The sequence below is a fragment of the Doryrhamphus excisus genome, linkage group LG8 (genome assembly GCF_037039965.1).
Source record: "Doryrhamphus excisus strain RoL-2023G ecotype Guam linkage group LG8, RoL_Dexc_Guam_v1.1, whole genome shotgun sequence".
NCBI lineage: Eukaryota > Metazoa > Chordata > Actinopteri > Syngnathiformes > Syngnathidae > Doryrhamphus > Doryrhamphus excisus.
The window spans coordinates 16,194,729-16,203,383 of record NC_136364.1 but is presented as its reverse complement, the minus strand read 5'-3'; positions in this window follow the sequence as shown (position 1 = coordinate 16,203,383).

The window sequence follows — 8,655 nt, the reverse complement described above, 5'->3', positions numbered from 1 at the left end:
GTAGGATTTAATAAGCTTTGCTTCTTCCTACTCCTTTTGGACATGTGGAACTGTGAACTGATTATGTGATGCACTCAATTGTAATCTGATGCATGTTTAGATGAAATAAAACCATTAACATTACCGTAAACTTACATAGACAGTGTTTTCATGTTCAATGTTAGCATGCTAACAGATAGCATGTTAGCGTTGCTAGGATGCTAATGTTAGCATGGTAGCATTTAAGCCTTTTTCATAGGTTTATATGCAAACATTTAGCAACTACAGCATTTCAGTCCGACATCAGCTCATCAGGGCTAAGTGTCACCATGCTAACAGTTAGCATGATAGCTACAGCATTTCAGTCTGGTGTCAGAGCGTCAGGGTTCAGGTTTCTGTTGCAGTTTCTCCTGAAATTCTCCAATGAAAAGAATGATCCCTAAAAATGATATCTTTCTCAAAAGATGATTACATAAATGTAGATCTGCAGACTTTCCTTTAATGTGCGTGTTTTCCAGTTAGTTGTGTCCACTTGATAGCAGCAATAATATTTATAGCAGATGGGGGCATTGTGCTCATGACTCAGCACAGAAACACTTCATGGTGTGAGATCGTGGGAATGGAAGAGGAGCCTGGGATGGGGGGAAACATTGCAGCTGGTTCAGGAAGTGGGAGATATGATGCCAGTGGAGGGTAGAGGGACACACACAGAGGAATATTGAGGTTCATGTGTGCGCTTTAGTTGGACTTATCAGAAGGCCGGAGGATGGAGGGGAGGACATGCAGGACCATCCCGTCTCTCTTGTTTACATTCCATCCAAACAGCAGATCATCCACAGAGGCTAATGGGCTCCTAATCTACAGATGGATGACACAAATGTCATTATTATGAACATCCCAAAATTCTCAGTGCCATATGTGCAAAAAAAATTGCCTTCCCCAAATTTTCCAGAAATGATTCCCAGGTCAGTTTAATTTAATTTTCAAGTATTATATTATCAAGCAGGTACTTATTTATATGGTGATACTGTCCTAGATTGTGAACCTCTTTCTTCGGACATCCCCTATTTAACTGGACAATTTATTTTCATAGTCATCCACACTGCAGAATTGAATCTAGTCACAGTGACAAAGTATTTTGTCACAAATATTTCTTCATTATCATCTTCCTGTAACAGGTGCAGCAATCTCACCTTCACATGTTATGTTACTCACACACTGGATGCACCACTTTTCCGGAAATATCTCATCAGCCTCCAACAAGGCTGACACGCACCCACACCCACGTTCTGTACAGTCATGTGTCTCACATGACAAACAAACATTGTATTTGTTGGGCTGTCAATCTAGTTTAATTATTTGCATGCAAGCTCATTCCAACAGTCACATTTTCCACTCCGAGCATGTACAGTACTTACAAATAAATATACAAGTGCCATATTAAAAAGAAAATTATTGACAATTCTAGTTTATTCTCTGTATGTAAAATAAAATTTAAATGGGTGCAAATGTCATTTTTTAAGGCCTACAAAATGTGCTATTGGCCCATTTATCTTTGTGTTTAAGTTATTATATAAATATGTGTTACCAAACCTTTTAAAAACAAAATCTACAGTATACTTATTGACGGTTACTATGGTAACCAATTTTGTCATTGTATGGTCATATCACCTCGTACTTTAGTACAAGACAAAAATAAAAAAAAACATTTAAAAAATAAATTAAAAAAACGTAAACTATATTTGGAAAGCAGGAAGTGAACAAATAACAGTTACTGATTGTAAAAGTGCCAGATGGAGGGGTAGGATTTAATAAGCTTTGCTTCTTCCTACTCTTTTGGACATGTGGAACTGTGAACTGATTATGTGATGCATTCAATTGTAATCTGATGCATGTTCAAATGAAATTAAACCATTACCATTACCATACTTGAGTAAATACTCATCACTATTTTTCCTTTGATGCATGATTTCAAAGCGATAGCTTGATACCCCTGTCTAACAGATTAATACAAGTGGAAAAATTTATAATTTTGTGCAAAATAAGTTATACATTTTCTAATTTTTACTCTTTTATTGTCATGCATGCAAATATATATGCAAGGCTTAACAGTACACGCATCAGGCAAAAGTTGAGAAGCATTGAGAGCTGTTTTTAATATTTTGTATTGATAGGAATATACACAGTAATAGTAAAAATCGATGTGTACTGAAACCAAACCACAGGGATGTTCCCATAATAAAAAAACAGTATAAACCAATGCAACAATATCCAGTAAAGAGTTTGTTTAAGTTTCTTGAAGTGCTTCTCCCTTCTCGTTTCCAGTATCTGGTCATGACTAATTGATCGTGTTCTAAAAAAGAGCCTCTGTTGTCACCATTTGGGCTGTTGAAGTTACTGGCAAAGGGGACGGTGAGGTGAGCTTGTCATGCTGGGTTCCCATCTGCCTTTGCTGTTACGCTTGTACTGTTTGTCATGCAGGTGTGCAGCAGAAGTGTGCATGGGGTGAGGTGAAAGAAAGACAGGACGGCTGGACTGCAGGTGCCTACATGTTGGTCAATGTGCAGGCAGGAAATTACAACTGCCACACACCAGCACCCATTGACCACACATACACACACCCACACTGCTTGTAACGGCCCACCCTCAGCTAATGAAGCAATACTTCCTCTGTGTGTGTCCTCATGCTACGCTTTACCCGTTAGAAGTCTAATGTCATTACTAATTATCAATCACTTGATCACTCACACCACATATTTAACATTGCAACGCCTCTTCTGGTAAAAAAAAATAATAATAATATAAGCATACCACAATTACTAATCCTAGTTCCTCTTAAAAGTCTTCGTCATTTTTGACATTTTGTTACTAGTCTCCTTAAAGGAGGTTACTGGAAGTCCTCATCATGGTATAGTTTGTTCATATTGTTGTTGTTTTTTGTGTGTTTATGTGTCACATCCTGCTGAGAGATTTTGAGCAACATGGACAAGAGTGACCTTATTCATTCTAATTGTCCGGATTGTAAAAGATAGATAAATACATGTAGAGCTACATATATGTAGAGCAGGGGTGGGCAAATGTTTGGTTAAGTTTAAATTAAATATTTTGAAAAGAACGGGCGGGTCGTATTCATACACTTGGCGGGTCGGATGTGGCCCCCGGGCCATAGTTTGTCCACCACTGATGTAAAGCTTTGATAATGAGGGAAATTAAATTCATCCTTAACCCCGTAAAACCTCAAAATAGAAAACGATGCAAATCTTTTTTTTTTTTGTTAAAGGAGGCCTCTGATGCAGAACCTGTGGAGTTTTTATATACTTGACGTTTTAGTACATTTTAACTAACATGTCTGTCAACTTACATGCATACGGTGTACATATAGTACAGCTATTTTCACCAGCTAAAATGTCACAAAAGTGCCTCTAAAATATACTTTTATAGAGCGCCACGATCACATGCCAGTGCACGTGTGCTTCTGCCTTATTGTAGCTTATATATTTCTAACGTCTGCACCATTGTGCTTGGAGTGGTCCATTCCTCATAATGTCATAATTCCAGCTTTGCTAATTAGTCCAATACAATACTGAAGTATGTGTTTACTTAGCCACAGTGCTCAGTTGTGGTATACATCCGTTTTCTTTTAAAATGTCAAAAACCCAAGCAGCAAGAAGCCAAAGGAAGCAGAGCATCACCAAGGGAGTAGCTTTGGGAAATCAAACAACTGGATTGCAGAAGGGGAGCGTTCCACATGTGGGTGAGAAACACGTTCTCATGCTTTTGTTTTCAGCTGCGCTGGCCCCACCTTTTAAAATGAGGATGGGGCGCAAGGGATTACACTGGACGCTTAAGTCGAAGGGAGCGGTAGATGGGAAGCAACTGAACTGAACTGAACTGAACAGGGCACAATGTGCTCACAAGCAGCTGTTTTCCATTGGGTTGGAGTGTAGGCAGGGTGGAAGAGACACTTCGCCATGCCAGGACACACAACATGGAAAGGTCACTGACGACTTTTATAGTGCACTGTCTCCCTTTCTCGCAACATGGACCGCAGACTCTTTCTTTTCGTTTTGAATGATCTCCAGTCACACAGACGTGGAGTTGGTCATATATTTTTCTAATAGTCTCTGTTGGTGTGTCAACGACTTTATGCATGACTCCTGTAGTCTGCTTTATTTGATTAATTTAACATTCATTCGCCCGCGCGAATGAATTACACGGCGGTCGAGTGGTTAGCGCGCAGACCTCACAGCTTGGAGACCAGGGTTCAATTCCACCCTCTGCCATCTCTGTGTGGAGTTTGCATGTTCTCCCCGTGCATGCGTGGGTTTTCTCCGGGTACTCCGGTTTCCTCCCACATTCCAAAAACATGCTAGGTTAATTGGCGACTCCAACTTGTCCATAGGTATGAATGTGAGTGTAAATGGTTGTTTGTCTATATGTGCCCTGTGATTGGCTGGCGACCAGTCCAGGGTGTACCCCGCTTCTCGCCCGAAGACAGCTGGGATAGGCTCCAGCACCCCCGCGACCCTTGTGAGGAAAAAGCGGTAGAAAATGAATTAATATTTATATAAGCTATTTGTCAATCGGATGGAAGGGATAATTGTTTACATTACCAATTGTTTACTACTATACAAACAGTGTTGCGTGTTTCATCAGTTTCTATAAAGTCACTATAAGCTTGTGAAGTATAACCACATCTTGACTTGATCCATTTTACTAAAAAAAAAAAAAAAAAAAAAAAAGGTGTGGTGAATAAAGGCTGTAACTTCACTAAAAAGACCCTTTTTAGAGAAACTGGTCTGGAAATTATAGTATGTCGTTTCAAAGCATCCTTTCAGGGATGTCTTTGTTGCAGGAGCCAGACTGGAAACTTTACTGTAATAATGTTAAAGGTTGTGACCGTGCTTCTGTGTGCAAATGGTCATAACAAGAGTATATCTGATATCAATAACATGCACCTATATGTGTGTTGTCCATAACATATACCTGCCCATATCATAACCTCATATTGTATATTACCAACAAGAGACACTTTAACAAATGTTAAAGAGCCATTTTACCCCCTTGTCCACTAAAGGAAAATAACCTGGAACATTTAAAACAAGTTCTTATTAACTCTACCAACAAATAGAAGTGTAGTGAGTGTGCAAAACCCACGGATTTGACAGGGAATTTGGAGGGAATCTTGGGGTATCCTCCCACATTCCCCGCCTCTCGCCCGATGACAGCACCTCGTGAGGATAGGCGGTAGAAAATGTTTTTTACTCAACTTTATTTTTCTTCACTGTAAAGCGTCTTTGAGTACTCTGAAAAGCACTATACAAATAAATTGTATCATTCATTCATTCATTCATTTTCTACCGCTTATCCTCACGAGGGTCACGAGGGTGCTGGAGCCTATCCCAGCTTTCTTCGAATGAGAGAGGCGGGGTACACCCTGGACTGGTGGCCAGCCAATCACAGGGCACATATAGACAAACAACCATTCACACTCACATTCATACCTATGGACAATTTGGAGTCGCCAATTAACCTAGCATGTTTTTGGAATGTGGGAGGAAACCGGAGTACCCGGAAAAAATCCACGCATGCACGGGGAGAACATGCAAACTCCACACAGAGATGGCCGAGGGTGGAATTGAACCCTGGTCTCCTAGCTGTGAAGTCTGTGCTCTAACCACTCGACCGCCGTGCAGCCCTATTATTATTATTATTATTATTATTATTATTATTATTATTATTATTATTATTATTATTATTATTATTATTATTATTATTATTATTATTATTATTATTATTATTATTATTATTATTATTACATTTGTTTTTTTTCAGTCCCCTTCGCTCTTTTTGACGACGGCACACACTCTCTTCCTAATCACACCCTTTCGTGCTGACAGCAGATCAAGCTGAAATGACTCTGCAGTCAGCGCTTTGCCCTTCTCATGTCCCATCCTCTCTATGATACAAAAAATGCCATTACGTTTGACTCCGTGCAAAGCGCCCAACAAGCCAAAGCATCTCTCAACGGCGCCGACATCTATTCAAATCCCACTCATTTGTTCAAATTTGACATGATTTTAAGAGGATCTTTAGTCTCACACTATGACTATGTCACCACTCCGACAATCACACACTCTCACCTAACCGCCTGTATTGTATTTGACTTGTGTGTCCTGTGGGAGGAGTGCACACTCACACATATTCAAAGCTACATTGCCATTTGATATTAGCAGGCTGAGTGGAGGGTACCCACTGGCTGACACCAGGTACCCTTTGACCTTTGACTTTTAATGTGTGGAGCCTCACTTGGAAGATCATGTTTACTTCTGGTTTCAGTCACTTGGTTGTGCTTATGTTACTGGCAAGTGAATGTGCACTCACCTGTCACAACATTAGGTACACCTGCGTCATCTAATAAGGTCCAATATATCAGCTTCATCAAAAACGTAATGGTTTAATTTCATTTGAACATGCATCAGATTACAATTAAATGCATCACATAATCAGTTCACAGTTCCACATGTCCAAAAGGAGTAGGAAGAAACAAAGCTTATTAAATCCTACCCCTCCATCTGGTACTTTTACAATCAGTAACTGTTACATTTGTTCACTTCCTGCTTTCCATAATGCAGTTTAAGGTTTTGACAAAATGTGATTTAGAGGAATATTAAATATTAGAAATAGCGCATATTCGATGCACAATAATAGACATACCGTATAGCAGAATTGCGCCACAAGCTCATTTCTGGTGTGTTGTCTGCACCCCTAGGTACTCGTCGTTTTTCCACACATGACGACAACACATGATCTCCATGACGACCGTGTTACTGAGGATGTGAGGAAGTGTCAGGTGAGAGCGTTAATTCTTTACTGCACCTGCTAATTGTCATCTGTCAACATGTTAATGTGTGTTTTTATTCATGTTTAAACATCTGGAAGATACTAAGATTACTTACGCACCGGTGATAATGATGATAATAATCCTGATTTTCATACAACGGAAAAAGAATGTGTATGTGCATATGTGTGTGTGTGTGTGTGCCTGCTGGCGGCTTGCGCTGCCGCTGACAAGAGTAATGGATCTGCTTATTGTAGCATGTGGACGGAGTGTGATGTATGAGATTCATTTGAAATTCCCAGTCTTAAATGAGGCACTCACATGTGAGCAAATGTACTTGTAAGCTAATCGTTCTCTCACTACTGCGGTTCTCTGCATTCTATTTTTCTGTTAAAGTGAAACGGATTTCATGCAAAATGAATGTGTCATGAAGCAAGAAATGGCTTTGTACTGATTTAGTATTTGGTTTTTTTCGAGGCAGAATCGGGGACTTTTTGCAGTACTGTGTATGCCATTTTTATACCTGAACAAGAAGTTTTAAATTATTAGTATATTTACTATGAGAAGTTAAACCATGGGCGGCACGGTGTTGGAGTGGTTAGCGCGCAGGCCATCTCTGTGTGGAGTTTGCATGTTCTCCCCGTGCATGCGTGGGTTTTCTCCGGGTACTCCGGTTTCCTCCCACATTCCAAAAACATGCTAGGTTAATTGGCGACTCCAAATTGTCCATAGGTATGAATGTGAGTGTGAATGGTTGTTTGTCTATATGTGCCCTGTGATTGGCTGGCCACCAGTCCAGGGTGTACCCTGCCTCTCGCCAAAAGACAGCTGGGATAGGCTCCAGCACCCCCCGCGACCCTCATGAGGAAAAGCGGTAGAAAATGAATGAATGAATGAAAGTTAAACCATGTGATTTCTCACAGTCATTAAATATTCATTTATTCAATCTCTATCCATCTAATTTTTGATGATTTTAATCAATTAATTCATGTCTTTTATGGAAAAGTTGATCAGAAAAAAGCATCATGCTTCGGTCATACATACAACATTTTTTTGTTTTGTGACCAAGTAAAAAAAGACTGTTTGTCCGGTCCAAATTTTTGTAGCATTGTACCTTTCTTAAAAGTAATCTTTTAAGTAAAAATATTGTCTCACCCTGTTTATGATTGTCTGTCGTCTCATAATATATCATGACACCCCTTATATTAATACATATTCATCATTTTTAAAATTCATTCATTTTCTACCGCTTATCCTCACGAGGGTCGCGGGTGTGCTGGAGCCTATCCCAGCTGTCTTCGGGCGAGACGCGGGGTACACCCTGGACTGGTGGCCAGCCAATCACAGGGCACATATAGACAAACAACCATTCACACTCACATTCATACCTATGGACAATTTGGAGTCGCCAATTAACCTAGCATGTTTTTGGAATGTGGGAGGAAACCGGAGAACATGCGAACTCCACACATAGATGGCTGAGGGTGGAATTGAACTCAGGTCTCCTAGCTGTGAGGTCTGTGCGCTAACCACTCTATCGCCGTGCAGCCCATTTTTAACATCTTGTCTCAAAATGCCGGATGTCCACTTAAGGTTACAGGCTTTAAAAGTGTGGTAAATCTCATAATTTTTTGGTCTTTTTCATCTCCATGTGTTATTTAAATACAATTATGATATCTTTACTTCAGAATAATTCCGTTTCATGTTTCCTGCTCAAAGGGAGTTTTTCCTTGCCTCTGTCAGCAAAGTGCTTCCTTATGTGAGATTGTTGGTTTGCCTGAACTAAAATAAAAACAATAGTAATAATAATATGTTTTGTGTCCCATACAGTAAAT